This window comes from Triturus cristatus, chromosome 4_1 (assembly GCF_964204655.1).
Source record: "Triturus cristatus chromosome 4_1, aTriCri1.1, whole genome shotgun sequence".
In the NCBI taxonomy this organism is placed as follows: Eukaryota; Metazoa; Chordata; class Amphibia; order Caudata; family Salamandridae; genus Triturus; species Triturus cristatus.
The window spans coordinates 1,206,812,591-1,206,833,800 of NC_140585.1; the positions used below are offsets into that span (position 1 = coordinate 1,206,812,591).

The window sequence follows — 21,210 nt, forward strand, 5'->3', positions numbered from 1 at the left end:
GTTGGATATGTAAAACACCCCAACCGATCAGGTCAAAATGACTCCCCTTCTTGGTGTCATTCACATATCATGAAGCCATGATAATGACAGGTTGGAAATTCATATATACTTGTCCAAGTTATGCATCCAGAATCACAAACACTTCGGCTCACAACAAGGTAAGCAGTGATGAACCATCATCTGCCTACTTCCTTTCTGCATGTACAAGGCTATGTTGCGTCCCAGACTCTTTTGCTTGTTTGAAGTACTTCTATTTTAATGGCTTAGGTATGCTGTCGTTTCCCACTCTCCCCACCTGTTAATAATCAGCCACCAATTCTCCACATATGAGATATACAAATTGAGAGCTGTCCTGTACACACAACCCCTCAAGTACTCAACCCAAACAGTGCATCTACCAAAGGATTAGCCTCTGAACTAAAACGTGCATTAGGAATTATTCCTTTAAATGTCCTGGCAGTCTTGAACATTCTCCCAGAATCCTTAGTACAGCTCGTTGAGGCGGAGTCAAAATGCAAATGTCGCATACAAAATTAGACAAATGAATATTTAAACATTCTTAGCTTAGTACACTACTATTAAACGATGCGTTTAAAATTACGAATGGGAGTATTTGGAAATAAATAGGACAATGTCCTCTTTGAATGTGTTTGGTCACTGATACAATCTTATTGGGTAGGTAAAGCTGATGATTGACCCATGTGTATTTAGGCACAATCACATTAAGTTATTTTCTTAATGATCATTGATCTCCTCTTAATTGAAAGTAAGTACTATCAGTATTCCCTGATAGTTTAAGACATAAAATCACACTCTAGTCCAGAGGCGGTAGGTTGGTTGTTCCTTGAAGACAGATTACCTGACCCATACGACTTTAGTATCTAGGTCATGTCCTTAATAGATTGATTTTTTTTTTTTTTTTTATACTTCTCTCCTCATATCTGTTAGCTCTGTTTCCTCTATTGCCCCTCCCCTGCCTTATTTATGCATTATTCTCTCCTCAACTAGGCGGGCAACTATTTAGTTTAGTTGCGCTATTTACGGCCTGTTCAGCGCTCTGCAGTCCGGTATTGTAGACGGCCATATTTGGTGGTACATTAAGTGCCGTCTGTTTATGTATCTCCATGACCACTTCTCAGCTCCTATCCATAATTCAAATCAATAATTATTTAGGTTTTTGTAACCTGATGCGGAAAGTCTGTTAACTGTCCAGATGAGCTTATTTTTGATGGATATTCTAATTTCGATCACCCTATTTCTTGCCATGTCAACTTGAGTATTTTTTGTTTTTGTGTATTCTTGGTTATTTTTGTATTCTTGTGTTGTGTATTCTTAGATTTTATTCTAATCTTTGACAATTCACTAAAATCTTAAGAACTAAAAATAAATCGCACATGTTGCTTCAGCTACCTACTAGGCCTGGGCGGTGAACTCTGCTTCGTAGGTGGAGTTTGAGCATAGCGTGGTCTTCCCCCACCCCACATGCCGGCTAGTTGGCGAACGTGGAGAAAATCCACCTCCTGGCGAGAGTTCTCAACACGGGCCGTCGCAGATGGTTTCACCGCTCACGTTAAACCTTCAGTTTGTGTTCAAGCAGCAGCTTGGGTAGAAAATAGTCATTGAGCGGTAAGAAAAGAAGCATCTCCCCCTCGTGCTTTGCATGGTGCCATTCGTGCCGAATATACAGCACGGGACAAAAACCTGGTACGGAAAATCACTGCAAGACCAAACGCAGACCGCCGCATGCGTGGCAGTATTTGGTCACATTTCAGAGTTCTTCTACACGGAACTCCAACCAGGCCTACTTATTGCCACACACAATTCTTCCCCACAGTGGGAACTCTAACCAGCTGAGCACCTGTATTAGAAGTTTGCATCAGAACTCTGTTCTTGCCCACCAAGAAAACCTATAACATAAAAACAAATATACCAAACATAAAATAACCGCTCTTACTCAAAACTGTATCTGAATTCACGATGCAATGGAAATGTTGGGAAACTTGTATCCCAGACTACAAGAGCTGCAGTGCCATAATAGATAGATTGTTTTACACCAGCACTAAGTAACACTTGCCCATAACATAGGCTATGTATCCAGAGTCCATGGTGAGGGTGTGGAACGAATAAACGGTATTGCGCTTGAACAGCTATTTAATGTCATTAGAAGATTTTGCTGAGAGCAGCTGTAGGGGAGAACTGGTGAGGCTTTTATTATAATGTATTGCATTAATACTGTTTTAATGGTGTGAGGATAAGCATCATGATTAGAGAAGAGATGCATGTCCTGTATTGAATATTGGTGGAATGTTTAAACAACACTCGATTCAAAGTTGTCAAGCAGGCCTTCATTGCAGTAAGTCTTTGATGGGAGCTTTCTGGCGAGCCTCAGACCGCCATGTTCTAGTTTATAGTTAAGCATCAAATACTTTTAAAACTTTTCAAGCAGTGTTTTCACACATTGCAAATGTAGTATGTTAAATATCATCATCATGATTATTTGGCTTTAAATGGTTGTAGGCATTTGTTTACGTACATATTAAATCACAATTGTTTTAACTAAGCACAGAATTGGCATGTTGCCCCCAAGTTGCAATAGCATTGCTTTATTAGTGTTTTTGTTGTGAAGTGGATGGGGGCAGACTTATGCAGTGGGTGTCTGCAAAATGTACAGTGAAGTCCTTGCTAACTGTTTTGTAATTGCATGGTCTTACTGTATCATAAGGATGTTTTGCCTTTGTACATGTTAATACCGCTATTTCCCAGGCAGATCACTATGCATCTTCAAACTTAAATCTCCTGTTTATATGATTGTCCCTCTATGTATTGTTTTGCTATTTTTTTTACCGTCTAATGACCTAGTCAGTTAATGTAGACGTTTTTGGATTGGTTACATCACCAAACCTGTTGAACTCTGAGTGTTATAATAACATTGTAGGGGATGAAGGTGTTTTGGTAATCCTTTAGCTGTTCGTATTGGAGCTGAATGGCACGCCTGTATATTTTTTTTTTTTTTTTTAACAGAATGAGGTGGTTGCTCATCCAGAAAGTGAAGCTTTTTTCAGCGAAAATCTCTTCTGAAACCTAAGACAGGTAGGATTAGTTTCTTACCTTACGTAACACACTAGGGTGGATAAACTCACATTGTGATTCTCCCCAATCATCAGATTGGAGCTTGAAACACGTACATAGCTGTGTCAGTTTGTTTAATCTCTTGACATGACAAATGGTGCTACCAAGAGGCACCACCCCTGAACAATAAGTTTTAGTTGTTGGTTTTCACACCCTCTGACATGAAATATGCAGTCTGTAAAACTAACTGTACGAAATGGAGTGCAGGTGGTGAGTAGTCTGCAATAAGTTTCCAGCAGAAAGAATGTTCATGAAAGGAAGGAACTATAATGGGATGCAATACAGTAGTACCCTAGTATGGGCATATGTTCGTCTGGCAGTTGTCAGAATCACTCAAACACTGAGGCATGGTGATAGTTGTGTCATTACCCTGGTGCAATGAAACTTGAGGCATTCCAGAGGAGCCATCTAGGCCTAAGCATAATAGTTTGATGCAGAGGACAATCTGCTGCTGTAAGATCTGTTTCTTAGAGATCTTTCTACGTTGGCACCAATGAATCCCAGAAAGAGATGATTCTCCTCTTGTTACTCCCTACTTCTATCTTTGTATAAATTAGAGGCTCACTATGAATCCAGTTGGTGCAGTCTCTCCACCACTGAGTGATGTAGACCTAAGAATGCAGGATGTGTAATGGACTGGCCCAATTTAAAAGATGCGACTTTCGAAATAAAGGATGATTGAGTCCTAAGAAACGGCCTCAAAGGAAATAACATAATAAACAGAGTCTGGACTGACCATGCTTGTAGCACACTGACTCAACACTTACAAGCGATGTCAATGTGAAACACTGTATTCAGAATTAAGATGGTCAGTACAGCTGTGAAGAGGTTCAAAGGGAGCACCCATCAAAAATCTTTAAACAATATGTAACTGTTGGCAGTGCATTGAATGTGTACCCAAGACTGGAGTCCAGTTAAATGTGGAAAGTGTGTCCTAGAGAACTTTAAAGCTGAATCTCTAGAGCGCAAAAGACGGGACAATTCATATATTGTTATAAATATAGCTATATTATTGGGGAAGTCTATTAAGGGTAAGCCCCACTTCACCTAGGTACCCTGAGCTGCCACTGAGACTTTGCCTGCAGCATGCCACCTGTTAAGCTGGCCTTCCTTCATGTTAAGGAGTCCTGCTTGGTGATTGGACTGTGAAAGTCTGTGGAATACCAGTCATAGCAAAAGTCTTAGCCTCCAGACAAAGGGAATGGAATCATACTCTTCCATGCTTTTTTTCAGTACTACATAGCAGTCTAGGGGCCTGTAAGGGCCTAAATCGCTTTGGCCTTTGTGTGGGTAAAAAAGTGCCTTTGAGGCCAGTCCGATTACTTGCATCTCTAGATAGTTTGTGTAATGGCACTTCAACACCTTCCAGTCAACACTGAGTTTTACAGTGGAGGTGTCAGATTTGCAACCAAAATCTACCACTTGAAGGTCCTGAGCTCCTTCGCTCGAGATACACATGTGATCTGAAAGGTATCCCCTAGTGCAAGACTCAAGACGTCGCAGATTTCTTCTGAGGGGACTTGTACCAAAGGGTCTGTAGCACCAGCAGAATATGCAGCCAGGATTCCAAGAAGCTTCAGAACCGTTAAGGCCAAAAACAACATTGAATTGAAACACTGGGGTCATATTTTGAATGCCCCTGCTTATTGTGTGGGTGGCAAGGTGTTCAAAACCCATTTGTCCAGAATGACCCAATTAGAGAATTGTTTGCACAGCTAGTCTGAAAATCCTAGGGTGTGCAACAATGACGGATGCCTGTAGGTAGTCTGAGACTAGCTGCAGCAAGCCCGCTTTTAACAGCAAGATGTTGAGGTACAGGAATACATGCATTTTTAACTTGACAACATTTGCTCCAACCTTTGGCATGAGTTTTGTGAACTGAGGGGCCAATATTAGACAGTAGGGCAGGATTGTGAAATGAAAGTGCGCTGATTTCACCACACCCTGGAGATATTTCTGTGGGACTGCATGGTCAGAACATGTACTGCAGGTCCAATGACCAGTCTTAAGTCCTTCTGGTCCAAGTCCCAACAGATTGCTGGCCCCGAATGGTCAATGAGGCAGTTAAGAGGTTTGGCAGCAGGAGATGAGGAGAAGCTTCAGTGCTGCTGACTTCATTCTCTTGCATTACCCCAACCCCTGGAGACATGCAAAGGTTGAGCTAGCTGCTAGACAGACTGCAAGGCCCCTGAAAACTTCCTGTGTTGCTGATGAAGTGGTGAGGAGAGGAAGTAACCCCAGAAAATGTCACAGATCTGCTGTCATTAAAGTGTTCAAATGCTGCAGCTGATTTCTCCCCAAACAGACTAGCCCCAGCGAAGAGCGTGTCCATAAGAGGTTAGCATTTCCCTGGAAAACCTGTCGGTGTAACATTCAAGTGTGATGAAAGCACTGATGCCCGTAACAAGAGCAACCGAATGTACTGTACCGAGTAATATTGTACGTGTACAGGCAACACGGGTAAAATCGTACTCTCCATTTACCAAAGAGCGCCAATGTAGTAACCTGAGATAAATAGCATTGAAGGAGCAACGTGCCGTGCTGTTTGATGGTAAGGCCTCCTTGCCCAGAGCATCTGTTGGTTTTGACTTTGTCCGGTGAGGCAATAGAAACTCTTTTGGTTTAACGGTCTGCTTGTTGTGGAAGCCTGCGCTTTAAAGTTCTCAGGAGTAGGAGGTTGTGTTGGTCATGTTGATTTGCCTTGTGCATGCATGCTTTCTTGCAACCAGGCGACTGAATGGTTATGCCTATATGGTACTGTTATGCTTGTCTGAAGGGCAGGAAGAGTTCTGAAGATCAAAGGCCTGATGATTTCAATTGCCAGGTTAGCTTTAATCTCCACTGTGGCTCTTGCAAGTCCAGTTCATCAGCAGTCCTTGGGACTAGCACTGCAAAGTATGCATTCTTGCGTGGAATGCTTCAAGACCCTATCCAATTAAGTCTAAGTTTCCATGTCACTGGTATTTGGAAGCTAGAGATGAAAGCCAGGAGCACGTTTAGGAAGAGGGAGCAAATTATCACTTGTAGAGCATCAGAATTTTGAGTCAGAGATCCTTTGTTCCCAAGAATTATTGCCTGAGAGTAAGCCCCAATTTGTGTTTAAACTTTATTGGCGGTGCAACATGACATAAGGTGACCAGCCCCATCACTCACCCTGCCAGACACCCCTCACCCCCAACCCGCTTTGCCAAAGCCCATCACATAGCTAAAAGCAGTGTCTAACTTGGATCGTGCACCAGAACTTGTAAAGTCTGTGGGGTGGCTGTTTCCAGGGCTCTATCCATGCTGGGGAAGGTCCCTGGTGTAAGCCTGACTGGAGGCCACATCCGATAAATGTGACCCAAAGGTCACAAGTCTGATCTCGAACCATATTAATCAGCATCCTCCGTCAAAACTCCACTTTGCTGTAGAGTCTATGATGACTTGGGAACCTTGGTGCCTTGGCCCTAGAATTGATATCTGATATGAGTTGGAAGCTGGAGTCTGGTTACTCGCATACAGGCTATGTGACTTGTCCATGTAGCAAGGAGGGGGAGGCTGGAAGGGGTAGGGGAATGGAGTGGGACTAGAGGGGGAAGGGAAGCGTAGGGATGGTGGAGGCACATACGTGAGCATAGGCAGGGATTGGGGAAGACAAATATATGGGGAGAGAGTGGGTGTCTGAAGTGGCCCAGATTGTTACAGGAAAGGAAAAAGATGGGGGGGGGGGTGCAAAGAGATCATGCGTGTATGGTCTGCGAGCGGTGTGTGTATGGGGGTTGACCCAGTTTCTTATGCTGTGACTTATTTTGGGTTCTTGCTCTTTGGATGCATTATTGAGCATTCGCCACAGGACCTACTTGTGCTGAGGTGCCAAAGTTGTGCTGGTCTGTGACATCTGCTCGTGAAACATGCAGCACAGCTTGAGACCTGTCCTTTTCATTGACTCTGCTCAATGCCAAAAAGTTCAAACAAAGTAAAAAAAAAAAAAAAAGATAATCCGCAGAGCTTTGAGCCTGAATCTGTGAGTGTTAAAAGGAAATGTTGTTTGTGGAGGGGTGAGGACTGTTTTGGGCAGAAGATGGCACCACCTTTCAGCATCCAGGAAGGATTGAATTTGCTCCTAGATCAAGTCTGGTGCTTTCTGGAAATGCATGTGACGAGGAATCTGTTAGATGTATCCATCAGGCTAGATAGGTTTGCCTAGTGTTCTTCATAGCCCTTACTGCCCTCTTAACTAGCTTTCTTACATCTCTGTAGAGAACATCTTTAATTAATTTTTACAGCACTTGTACTTCTCACAAAAACAATTGTGCCTAGACACGAGTCCGTGTAGAGGCAGTTAGCCTGATAAGCACAATGTTTAATGGACTAGCCTCAAGGTGGATAGCTTTGATGTGGGAGTGACTGCTGTTTTAGAGCTTGTCAAAGTGTCTGTATTCTGTGCTTTTGTCTATAGCGGGTAATAGTCTCTGTAGCATCTAAGTCAGAGAACAGTCGGCTATTCTTAGCTTTTTTGAGTATCAAAGAATGAGGCTGGTTTCCATAATAAAATTAATTTGATGGTTTGAGTCTTAAAAGAAAATCTAGAACCATTTTTCTTTATAATAGACTTATTGCTGCAGCTGATTTGGGGTGTACTCTTATCCCAAGCCAGCATTAAAAGAAATATAAACAGTTTGCAAATTTTTTATTTAGCTCTGCGCCCTGCGAACCCTCACTGTTTTACCAATTTGTAAGGCAAAAATTATCCTTCAGCCTTTGCAAAGGAATTAGAAGATGTGTATCATTTCTTGTATCTGCTAGTGTGGAATTGTAGCTTGCGCTTATGTCGGAATGGCTACAAATTCTTCCTCTTTGGTGGTTGGTTTAGTTTGTAACTGTAATTAGTTCTATGGGAAAGATTTGCGTGTACTGTTGGTGTGGCAGGTGGGAGCGCAAACCTTTTGTTGCTCGTGTTAGATGCATGTGAGATTAGATAATGTAGCCTGTGCATTTTACAGCGTTCTGCACAGCGTTTTCATAAATCATTGCCTGATAGCTGCTACTCAATTGTTTGCATCAAAGGTTTCAATCTGCATCATCAGGAGAGCTTGAGTTGCTTCGGCGGGTAATGTACCATGAGTCCTTGCTCCGTTTAGGCTGTGATTGTTTCGAATAGTTTATTGCTGTTTAATCGTATTGTGGTGGATTAAGAATCGCATCTGGGTCTTAAGCTAGAAGGTACATGTTAATGGCATGAAGCTGAGGCATTGGCTTGCAGTCTGAAAAAACAACCTCCCATTTGTGATATTAAACATGGGACTTCAATACCTGTCTAGGTTTTAACACACAGGCTGTGTTGAGGTAAGCTAGTGGAGAATTTTTGATGGAGGAACCCTACTAAAGTTATAAGATTTCTCAGGGTGTTACGCTCAGTGCCTTAAAGTTTATTTTTATTTGATGTGTAGCTAGAAGCCATTAGTGTTTAAAGGTCCCTGGCAATGTGATCCTAGGGTTTAAGAAACTGGAGCAGTCTTTCCACTGAGTTTTGGATCTGTTGCATTTTGTATAAGTTTTTTTCTGTGGTCTACGGTAAAGCTGTTGAACAGTCTAAAGAGGATTTTACAAGGGAAGCTGTGGTTTTTGACACTGAGTCAGCTGGGCGCAGATATATCAGTTCAGTGGTTCTAATCATACTTTGTAGGTTATCCTTTTTGTGGTTTTGATTGTGTTTTCAAAGTTAGGGTCTACAGAGATTCCAGGCTCTTTATTATGCCCTTTGAACGTGGTTTCTGTCCTAGTTTTTCAGACCAGGACCGGTAATACTTTCCAGCTTAGGTTTATCTCCGAGCATTTCTAGCTTGTTCGAATTGATCTGAGGGTGTTAACTGTCATCCTGTTTATGAGGGTGATGGTAGTCATTGAGTTTATTAAGATGCCTAATAAACACAAGTAAGACCATAATACCAAATGATTTTATCTAAAGAGCAAAGTTAAATGTTGAAAAGACAATTTTAGCAGTGAGATTCTTGCTGTCTAGTTAATATGAAGTGATGTTTTATAGGCGCAGCAGGGTAATGGGGATTTCGCTTTCCAGTGATGAAGGTCATCCAGTTAAAGTATTTGCTATGAATATCCAGGTTTTAAAATGATTAGTAGTGATTAATGTACAGGTCTAGCAAACAAAATACAGATGACCCATTTCAGTGAGTAGTGATTCTGAGTTGATGGATATTTTAGTATTTTTTTTTTTTTTGCTCCGGCATACACCAGTTTGCGAATTGGCAATAGTGTTAATTCCAGTTCATATCGCCATCCAGGACCCTTTTTATTCAAGAAGTTTGGCCTGAAAGTATTAGTTTTGATATAGTAAGTAATTTTATGTTTGCAATGGGAAGGATCTTTTCTTTAGAAGTAGCCTAATAAATACGTATACAAGGTAGTTAGGCATGATACCCGTTCTGAATAAGGAACTGGTGATAGTCCATTCGGGTTTTGCAATAGTTCATATGGATAACCTTATTTTGTCAAGGATTATATGCTGGTTTAGATGCAAATTATCTTTTTTTCTTTTTTACGATGCAATAGTTATGACTGAAGATGTAAAAGCACATTTAAGGTAGCTTTATATGCTTGCAGCCACCTGTAAGAATGTACATGTAGTTCTAATGTATGTTTTTCTGAGCATGAGCGGTTAGTTTTAGGTGTTACTGCCTGTACTTGGGTTCTGACCATTTAATTGCCCTGGAATTTTGCTTTTTGACCACCTGGCTTTGTGTTTTTACTGTGAATGAGTTTACCAATCAAAGTATATTCTGTGGAAAGGTAGTGGGTGCTAACAGTACTCCTCTGTCAAAATAAGGGCTGCTGCGCAGCTAAGGTAAGAGACTAGGCTTTTTACACACAAACGTGTGTGCGCTGAGCATTTATTACTACGTCCATCTCAGCCTAGTATCTGCGCACAGGTAACCTGTCAAAAAAAGGAACTCTTGGTGTTGCCCTGATGTAGGTCTTATAATGTGCATGAGCATTCAAGGCATATCTGTATTACTTCACTTATTTATACATTATGGGCTAAATCTGCACAAAATCACAGTTTTGGCTTACTTAATTAATTGCTTTGCTGGCCAGCAGGTGAATCAAAGGCCTCCCCCACACAATGGGGCCATTTTACAGAGCTTGGCCCTGTTCCTCTGAAAGGAGGGGTGGGGGGCTGCTGCATGTACTAAAACAGCACCTGGCCAGGGCAAACCCAAGCCCATAGAAACCAAGGAGGACAACCAGACCTTTGAAGCCAAATCCAGGAGGGGCTCGCCTTTAAAGTTATGGAGGGAAGGGATCAGATAGCTGTTGGTTTTGAGCCGGACTGAAGGTGTTTCTATAAGTCACGTCAAGCTACCGGAGTGAGAGTGCCCTATCTTCTAGAACTTTCTATTGCAATTTAAATCCCCTGCACACAACGGAAACTGTGGAGGACTCACTGGACCTGGGAGTGACTATGGCGAAAGAAAGCCCACCTGATAGGGAAAGCCACCTTACCCTGCCAAAAAGATGTACTTCAGTTGTCCAGCTGGCATCTAAGGGATAGAAATGTTGCTCCAAAGCCAGAGGTCTTGTCCAGCCTTTCCCACTGAGGGACTGTAAAATAGACAGGGTGCGGCGGCAAGGGGCTCCCCCTGGAACTACTATGGGCTGGTCCTGAAGCTGCGTGTCCTCCATCAGGGGTGCCCACTGACACTGCTGCTGACACACTTGTGCCATACTAGATGGCCAAAGACATGGACCTGGGAAGTGTAATGGGGAGCATACTTAGCTGGTGGGCTGTCGCATTAGTCTTACCAGTAGCCTAAGCCGAGAGCATGTTCAACCATAGGAGCTGAAAGATTCAAGCTCAACAAGAAAAGTTAAATTTGGAGATCCCTACCCAGAGAAACCTTTGCCCCTGGAGGCCGAGACACAAGTCTTGTCCCGGGAGATCCCATTTCTCCAGGATGACAGCAGACAAGTAAAGACTGCTGCTGGGCTCCCTGGCAAGGCAGTATGCCTCTCCCACGCACCTTGTACATATATGGTGTTTTGGTAGGGCCTCTTCATGCATTGGTCTATCCAACTATCATTGCTTCTGCTCACCACAGGATCGAACATGGGGCAGCCCACTTAGGTCGTTGGATTTTAACTGCAACGGACAGCAGTTTGTTTGTGCACATCTGCCCATAAAGTATTCTGTGTATGTTCCTGAACTGGAAGACCAAGATCTGCTTAAGTTTCTTCGCTGCTTCCATTTTTAAAATTAAATGTTATGCTTTTTTTCCTTTATTTCTTTTTTTTTTGGCAGGCATGCACACCATCTTATAGAAGCATTGTTTTAACTTTTTTTTTTTTTTTTCTTCACTTAACTTTCAATTTTTTTGCATTTGATTTCTGACGGGGTTGTTAAAGCCATACTTATCCTTGCCAGTGTGTTTTTAATTTTTGTTTTAAATTTAAAGGCTGTCACTATAGGTCTCCGAAGTGGACATTTTTAGGAGTGAGCCTCCTGTTAATTTGTCAATCTGTACGCTGAAGAAACCCTTTTGAAAGTGAATTGTATAGATGCAGCAGTGGTAGATACCCTTTGAAAAATTCATTAAAGCATAAAGCTTGACAAGAAATAACTGACACCCTCCTACTCTAGTGCATACACAAAGGTGTAATCTCGGTGTGCAAGCAAGAAGGCAGTTTACATACACGGTGCAAAAATGTTGTTCAACATTTAATTTTGAAATGCACAATTTCTTAAAGGCTTCAATTGCTGCTTGCCAGCTTGTGTGAGTAATAGTAAATTTGTCTTAAATCCACGTTCTTTGGATGTATTTATTCAACAAGCAGCTGGAACAGTAGACTTATGTAAATGTATGTTTATTGGTACTAAAATTAGATCTTATATGAAACATCTGTTCTTTCTAAAACCTAAATCAACAGTGCACACTTAAAAATATATCCTTTTTCTTGCTCTTGACACTTTATTTATCTGTTACTAATCTTAGTCTTGATATGTATTACTCTGGGAAAAAAATGAATGTGTTCAGAGATTGTAATGGCACTTGGACTTTATTCTTACCTAGTCTTATTTACCATCTTTCTTCCTCTTCAAAAGATCTGATAATCTGCTTTGGTTGTTTAGTTAGTAATGTTTAAGCTGGTGTTGACTTCTTTCTTCACTTCTTTACTGACGTAATGTTATCCGAGACCTGTAATTGGACAGCATCTTCATAAGAATATTCCTATGTTTTGAGAACAAACGTTTTTCCTGTTGCGCTCAATAAAATAGTACGCTCTGTGCCATATAGACATATTGGACAAAGGGAGCGTGAACCAAATTTTATCCAACATAGTACCTTGAATAAAGTTTTGATATTTTGACTAAGCATTTACTTCCTTCACCAGATGTTCCCTTAAGTGCCTTATTGTCATAAACTGAAAATTAAGCAATACATAGATCAGAATTAAGGTGCACCTACATTAAGAAAATATTGTGTAGCTGGTATCCTTTGTCCTAGTAAAGCTTAGTTTTAACATCTGGATGATGAAGTGTGTTAAGATCAGTAATAGAAAAATAAACTTACCTGTCGCCGCCACTCCTCCGTCTGTCACTCCTCCGTCTGTAGAATTGGAAGCATCCAGGATCCTGGCCTCTCCCAGAGAATTACAACGCTTCAGCAGCAGTGTCGTGACTGGTCAGAGCAGCCAAACAGGCTGCTAAGGTGGTGCCGGGGAGTCTGGGCATGTTCTTTACCGGGCTCTGCAGCACAACCCGGTGGAGAACATGATTATTGTGCATGGTGGTTTGGCCGGCCCAAAAGGGCCAGCCAAACCGCGGTGCGCACGAAGGGATTGCAAACTACGGCAGCAAGCCTAAGCCCAACCTGGCTCCGAGTCCCACAAAGAGAAATAACATTATAATAACTTTTTATTTTTTTAAAAATTTTTGTACTGCTCGCTGAGCTGTGGGGCGACGCCACTGGTTGAAGTAGACCTGGTCTTTGCTTGGCACTGCTTTTAGGTTAGTGAATTGAGCTTCTTGCTCCATTAAGCAAATTAAACTGCATCTGTGTAGAGGGGTCACTTAATATTTTTTCCTTCTGCATTTAGATTATATAGTGACAAAGTGGTGGAGGACATTTTTAATAACTTAAACAGCTGAATAGAACTCAATCCACAGAAGGTATTGCTCCTCGAATTCCATTGGGCTCTGGGGCGTTGGTGGGTGGTGTGTTGTCTCTTGACAACAGGTGCCTCCTGCTGTTAGCATAAGAAGCATTTTCTAGAAAAGTTGTGTTTTGGTGCAACGGGGTCAACACAACAGGTCTGATATGCTTAAAAAAGAAGGTAGGAGTAAAGCCAAGCAAATACATTCTTATTTGTGAGAACAATAGCAAAACCTTTTTTATTTTTTCTAAGAACTGAGCTTGTGTGTATCGCATGTTACTTCTGTTATGCCTGTAATTCAATTATGGCTTCCGTGTATGGTAACTTCTTTCTGTATTGTCTTCATAAGTCTTTCTTGATCCACTTTCGTAGAAAATATGCTTCTGCATATAACTAAAGATAAACCTATGAATTTCTCTTGAATCAAAAACATTAGTTCTATGTGAGTTCGGTCTACTTTGTTAACTGCTCTCCCGGCCCCTCTTTTCAGTTGTGATTTCTTCCTGTGACGACATAGGCCAGTACTTAACCTCATTGGAGGGTTACCATGTAGAAAATGAAAATTTTGAAACTCAAAGGCTTATACGACTGTGTGTACCTTAAAATCTGATTGTTGTGTTGCAATTAAGATCGTTCAAAACTCTAAATGGACTGCCATGGGTTGGTATGCTGCACCCAACTATCACACCGTTCTAGCACAGAGCACTTAATCTCGGCATGTGTACACACACACACTTGAGAATCTTTGTACACGTATTGTTTATGACCAGAATACTGCTGCCACGTAGCTTATAAAACCAACCAGTGGCAACTTTGCACGGCCATATCTCAGAGGTTGCGCATGAAGTGCTGCTCCAGTCCTATAACGTTGCGTAGTTAAATCTGGTCAGACACTAGCCACCCTTTAATGTAACGTTTGAAACTACAATCTCGCTAAAATACAAAGTGTATCATCTTTCTGTTTATACTGATATGCTGAACTTCCATTCAGGAATGTTCCTAATTTGTCAACTAGCATTCTATGTATTAAGAGCGATATTTGTTAACCTAAACCTTCATCTTGTACTGTGTAACAAAGAAGACAATTCGTTTTCGTTATTTTTCTCATTTGCAGAAACTTGTCATTTCTCTAGACTAATTCTTTAACTGGTTACTTGTACGTTTAGATCTCTTTGCAGATGAAAATCCATTCCTCTCACTAGCTGTACAGTATTGGCTTGCAATTAATGTTGCTGCATCGAGAAGCTGTGTTTTCTGTGCAAAGGTCAAAGTGAACATAATCGGAAGAAACCTCTTCAAGTGAAGCATTACCTAATGCCTCACGACACATAGTTTAATAGCACAGTTAGTTTTATAAATAGAACTGTGATTAATAGCAACAGCATATGTTAGTGTGAGTGACTCTTGGCCAAAAGAAATGTAATAAATAAATAAACCATGATTCTTTCACTGTAAACTGCAGTACCTTCCATCAGCATCTACTTACTGCTTTAAATACGTTCAAGAGTTTTTAGTGTCTCCTCTTTTGGCAGAACTTCACTTTAAATTTCTGAAACGTAATCTTGTGCATGTTATCGCTGTGCTAGGGGACCCCCACTACGTTTATTTTTTTTTATTTTGTATACTTTTAATGCTGAGCTGTTCCTTCAGTGTTCATGACCTATGCATGCTTGACAAATTTTCATGGTAATAGACCATGCAAATAAGTTCTATTTAGAGTCTCGGCATGTAAATAAGTTGGGTGGATATTTTGGAAAATCTTAAAGGATCTGGACCTCTTGGACCTCCGTTTCTCACCTGCTTAAAAACTGTCAGCTTTAAGTTGCCCAGAACATAACTGTATAGTCCTTAAGGTTTGTTTGAAATGGTTGCGATCGTGAAACTTATGTCATTCAAAAAAGCAAATTAAATTTTTAGTTGTATCAAAATCGACTTTGCCATTACATTGAGTTATGTAATGGTGGCGAGTTGTAATCTGTATTCCATGACGTTCTATTACCGAAATAATTTGAGGTAGAAAATCACTTCATTTAGTTTCCTCACTAACTAAGGGAGAAACCTGTGGCTCCAACCAGTCGTCTTTGCCATTCTTAGGACATGTACCTGTGGTGTTAATTTAAACTCTTTGCAGTCTTATGTGTATGCTGTGAGTGGTGGTGATATGCATTTGCAACTTCCTCCTCCAGTCTAGGTTAAGAAACATGCCTTTGGCAGATTTTATTTTTGCAATTAGTCTAGCACAGCAAAAACATCTTGCCACTTGCAACAAAGAGGGGAGCTGTTGTCTTGGAACTCCTCTTTGGTCTGCTTTACTGTTTGCAACAGTACTGATAGTGCAGGGATGTTGAAAGTGTTGATTGGTTATTAAGCCTGCCTTATCCCATACAATTTGTCCTTGGTGTCAAAGTGAAATTAAATGTGTATTTGGGCAAGTTAAACTGTTTTTTAATTTAAGTAGCCCCAGTACGGCTGGCACAGCTAAGGTTACAACCTTCGTAAACAAGTAGAGAATGTTCTTGATCTCCAACTGGATAGTAGCAATCTATCTTTAGCCACTGTTTTTTACCAGTGCAAGTGCTAATATGGCTAACCATCTCCCTGCTATGCTCTAAAGAACAGACCGGTTACCATCCCTTTGGGACAAGCCCTTAAATCGTCCACATCTTCAGGCTATGTGTGCGAGTCAAAAACTAGGGCTAGGCTAGAAAGGACACGAGGGTGCAGTTTAGCTTTGGTCCTTTGTGCTACCTGCGGACTACGTATGTTGAGGGAGGTGTGTAGCAGGAATTTGAGTTGGTTGCTTGTTCGGACATTAAAAAGACAGGCCTTTTTATTATAATAATTAAATTGCACATTTGTTTTTTCTTTCAAATGTTTTTGATAATCACTGGTTTCCACATGATATTGAAGGTCCTCAATGGTCTAAGGGTAGAGTTAAGAAGGGAGTTTTTTAACTGCTTTGGGAGTTGACACTTTAATGTGGTATTTGGGCTTTCCTGCAGAGCTTGTGGTGGTGATTTTGCCCTCTTGCTGAAAGCACAGCCAGCGACTGAGTTCTCCCCATTCTGCTTTACCACTGTACTTATAGGATGGTTGTTGAATGCACTTTTGCTCCTACGGTGGCTTCGTCCAAGTCACGAGAAGTCTATTGTCATGAGTGGGATGTTCTCTAATCTTTGGCATATGTTGTGAAAATGGATACATTCAAAGTTACAAACAAGTTACTTTGTTAGCACGGGTTGTTTTAAAAAAAAATATATATATTTTTTTTAAAACTAGCACGGAGGAAGTCATTAAATACGTGAATTTGAGTGAAGCATGTGATTTGACTTGTGAGTTCAGCTTACAGGGGGACTAAACTTTGCAATCTTCACTTTTCTGTTGTCTGGTTTTAACTGCAAGGTCCCATATTTATTTTGTTAGCATGGAGACTGTAGTAAATGTGTTTAATAGTGAAGAAGACTTCAGTTAACTCCTTTCTTTCAAAGTACAGTTACCTCTTTAACTTTTCAGTACAGTGACTAAAAGTATCAAAACCATAAGTCGAAAGACTTGGAACTGTGTGTGCTTGGTTGTCTCTGCACGACCTTTAACTTTGGTATGTTGAGATGGTAGCTGAGTAACTAGCAGTGGGTATGATGGTCAGTCATTTGATGGTGGAGAAAGTGTGTCTTGTGGAACAGATGTGTTTTAACTAGTAACTTGAAAGATTTGGAAAATTGCTTGATTCAAATCCAAAACTGCTCACACTTTTTCCCTTGCTGTACATTATACTTTGTGAGTTTGATAGGTTAGATATGTTGTTGCTTGGCCATGTATGCCCCAGTGCCTTATGCAGGTGTGATTTAAAGTGAGAATCAAATTGGAGCATTTTTCCAACATCCTTAATTTACTTTCGAACTAGTAATAGCACTGATGGTGCTTCTATAGCAGGAGTATGTGGACTCATTGGTAAAACTAGTGCAAGGCATACATTTGCCATTTACCGTGCTGTATCAGGGTTTCCCTTCATTGTGTGACATTAAGTGTTTATTCTTTCTGTAATATTTTTTTAGTCTGCGGTCTATGCAGTCATATTCTGCAATAGATTACTTACGTCAATATAGCACCCAACTCCATTTTGTTTGAGTAACTGGACGGAAACATTGAAGCCATTTTAGAAAAGCTACCCCCAAACACCTGAGAAACTGTAATTGCATACTAAAGGTAGAGGATCTTCAAATACCAAATAGAAATGTTTTGCCTTTTCAAATGCAGTTTATAATCGCCTCAAACTGCCATCTGGAGCAACTGGTAAAACATGTCAAGCGCACTGTGCCAGAAAAACATTTTGATGATACTTCAACTACCCAGCTTGCCCATCTATTCAACAACCTATATCACAGCTAGAAGATATTGCGGAACAAGCACTGAAATCCCCCAATACTCGATCCTAAAAACAGAAGCAAGGTAAAATCCAAAAGTTAAGCAATGTGCGAAACCCATTTAGCGGGGCCACGGAGAAAGCAGGAATTACCGGGTCCAACAGTGGCAGTACTGGCCCTTTGAGCCCGTTGTCCTGGGGCCTGGCTTACTATGGACTTTGAGTAACTGGTCTAAGTACTACCTCTTTAGCACTTGACTCTTAGTGGTAATGCAGGCTGAGCTGTCCAAGGCTCTTTAGGGGGAGATAGTTGCAAGGTATGCGAGGGCTCGCAACTCAAAATACCCCAGTAATGTGCCTTTCAGCTGCAATGCTGATTTTAGTATAAAAGCAGTAAAATGCATGCAAGATAGGGTGCCATGAATAAATATGGTCTCCTTTTAAGGCTAGTGCCTTTGTGCTGAGCCGGGCCATATTGTTAGGCAGAATGCTGGTGCTTCTGGCCTGAGGCAAATGTTCTTGGCTCCTGGGTGATTGCCCCTACCCAAATGGGAGACTGATAGACCTTAGTCCCCAGTTCTGGTTCCAGCGGCAAATAATTCTTGGTGGTCTTCCCTCTGCTGATGAGACAACGCTGTTCAACAAAGTATGCTGCACGGACTCCTCTTTATAGTCTAAATTCAGGCACATGTGATTTAGTGTCTGTCCTTTGAAATTGGGGGTGTCACCTTTTTTGAAGTGTCCTTTCCTGCGCGCTGCCGTGTCACCTAACTCCCGGTAAGGACAAAAGCCTTTTTGTTACAAAATGGTAGCACTTGTTATGTCCCTGCCTGTTTAAGTAGACCATTTTACCGTCAGACAGACCTCGGTTATTTGCCTAGACCAAAAATCAATATAAATATTATTTATTTATAGATATGGATGCAGCATTCACGGCAGGGGTAGACATTGGTCACCCTACAGGTGGCTTTCCTGTCTCAACGTTCAGTTCATAAACTTTATTTCGGCCACTAGGGCCATAAAAGCAACAATGAATTACAAACAATATTAATTCACATCAAGAACAGATCTCAAACTTAAGCCACCAAAATCAGGTAGAAATAATAAAGTTAAATTAATCAAATGATTAACAGTTGGTGGAAAATTTCCTGCGTTGCAACCATATAGCGTTTAGAAAGCGTGAGACTGCGAAAACAATTGGGGGATGGGTGTCATATTTCAAAACTCGCAGGGCTTTTTCACACTCTCTAAAACAAAGGTTATTGCAATTAGGTTTTACCCAGCGTTTTCTGTGCAAGTCATACGTTGGGCAAAAGAAAAACACATGATTTTCATCCTCCAATATATAGCCACAAGCAGGACTTGAATTATTTTTATTGGAATCCCATCTGGAAGTGAAGGACCTGAGCGGTAAAGTGCCCATTCTTAGTTGGAGATACAGCTTCCTAGCAACTGGGGGGAAAATCAAATCCAGGAATAACTCCCTCCCATAATTTGGTTTAATCTGTAGGAACTGAGCAGTCAGCCTACCTATATTTGAATTCATGTGTAAACATGATAGGAAGAAGTATCTGAATTGTTCAACCAAGTTGCTTTTGGAAACAGCCAGACAAGAACTTTCTGGAGTGTCCCAAAGTTCCTGGAAACCAATCTTGGCACAGGTGTCCCTAACATACATTAGCCAAGGGATGTTCAGATTTTTAATTGTAGGCCAGACCGCCATGAATTCATTTCTATAAGATTCCAAGTCCGGGTTGGACCAGAGTCTCTTCCAGTAGTAGACGGGCCGCACAGCCACCACCTCTTCCATAGGGAGCAGACCCAAATCGAACCTAATGGGGACCAACGGGGAACTGGATGGTAAGCTCAACAAATTCCTAATAAAGGTATTTTCAGCCCTCGATAAGCTGTCAGTTTTAGAATGGCCCCAAAGTTCCGCTCCATAGGTTGTAGCAGCTCTAGCCTGCGATTTAAAAATTTCTATCACTGGCGCCGCTGGTTTAAAAGCCGAACCTTTGAACAATCTGGCCATGCCTCCTGTAGTTTGGGTCAGCTTTAGAGTGGAATTGGCAACTTGACCTCCCCATCCCAGGTCTTCTTGGAGTATAATCCCCAAATATCCAAGCGTTTTTACCCGTTCGAGGGGGATACCATTTAGTACTGGGTTTGGGCGAGTGTGTTTGGGAGGGTTGAGGATCATAAATTTCGTTTTGGCTAGATTGATCTCAAGACCCCTATCTCTGCAGAAGTCTACAAAAACATCTAGAATGCGCTGGATTCCCATGGGGGTACGTGACAGAAGCAAGGTATCATCAGCAAACATTAGGGCTGGTACCTTGCCCGTGGCTAACCTAGGAACATCAGTATCCTTTATAGCTAGAAGATGTTTAATAAGCCCATTAATATATAAACAAAACAGCGTGGGCGCTAGTACACATCCTTGGCGGACTCCTCTATTAACAGGAAAACGTTCAGATAGTTCGCCATATTTCCCGCATCTAACCTGGGCAAAATTGCCCATATGGAGGCTCTTCAAAACATCCAAGAGATAGGTGGGAACATTGAGCGTTTGAAGAACTCTCCATAGGTTTTTGCACGGGACCAGATCAAATGCTGATCTAAAGTTGACAAAAATGAGGTAGAGGCTGCCACCCTCCACACTCAGTCTTCCAATATATGACCTAGAGACGAAAGATCTGGTCGAGAGTAGAAATACCCTTCCTGAAGCCCGCCTGTAGGGTGCTTAGAATATTATTTTCTGCTTCCTAGGCCTGTAGTCTATCCAAGACTATGCGCCCAAATAGCTTTTGAGTCGTGTCAATTAGACTAATCGGCCGGTAGTTCGAGGGCTGAAGTGGCAACCTTTTTTATGAATTGGCACAATCTCGGCGCCTCGCCAGGTTTCTGGTGGTTCTGCGCCGAGCAAGATGGAATTGAACAAAACGCACAAATACGGTGCCCATACCTGGGGTTCAGACCTGAAAAGGTCACCTGGAATTTTGTCCAAACCCGGCGCTTTATTGGGTATGAGCATGTGAATGGCGTTTTCAACCTCCTTAATCTTTATTGTTGGGATGTCCTCAGCACAACGGGCTATATTAGGAGGGGAATCAAATGAGGAGGGTGTGTTACAATTTGTGTCAGAGTATAAACCCTCAAAGTGTGCTTCCCATACTGCAGGAGCTATATTGGAGCAGGTAATGATATTCGGGTCTTTCTTACCGTTACTGACAATGGCCCAAAATGATTTAAAATCTTTATTCTGCAATGCTATTCTTAACTCCTCCCACTTATCGTCTTCCCAAGACTTCCTTGCCCTGTGGATCAACAACTTATACTGTGCCCGAGATAGTTTAATTCTAGTTTTATCCTTGGCTTTAATTGCCAGGATTAACTCGCCTTTTAGTTTCCTACACTCAGGAGTATACCACGATTGTTTGTTAGCCACATGGGGCCTTATGGGCTCTACCCGGGAAAAGACGTCGAGGAGTTGACTTGCTAGCTGGCCATGAATTGTGACCGGGCTGGATGTGCTCTCAGTAGTAGAGCAATTTAACACTGCTTCAGCC

At 41.6% G+C, this 21,210-nt stretch overlaps 1 protein-coding gene across 3 annotated transcripts in view; it reads left to right on the forward strand.

Moving 5' to 3' along the window:
* The window catches only part of LARP4 (La ribonucleoprotein 4), a 248,711-nt gene that overhangs the window by 12,576 nt on the left and 214,925 nt on the right, over positions 1–21,210 (forward strand). The window contains exon 2 of one of the 3 annotated variants that reach the window (XM_085654538.1): positions 3,022–3,090. The exons of the other annotated variants lie outside the window; for them this stretch is intronic. The gene's annotated coding sequence lies outside the window, so the exon portion shown is untranslated. The remainder of the gene's footprint in view (positions 1–3,021; positions 3,091–21,210) is intronic. 3 annotated transcript variants of the gene reach the window in all.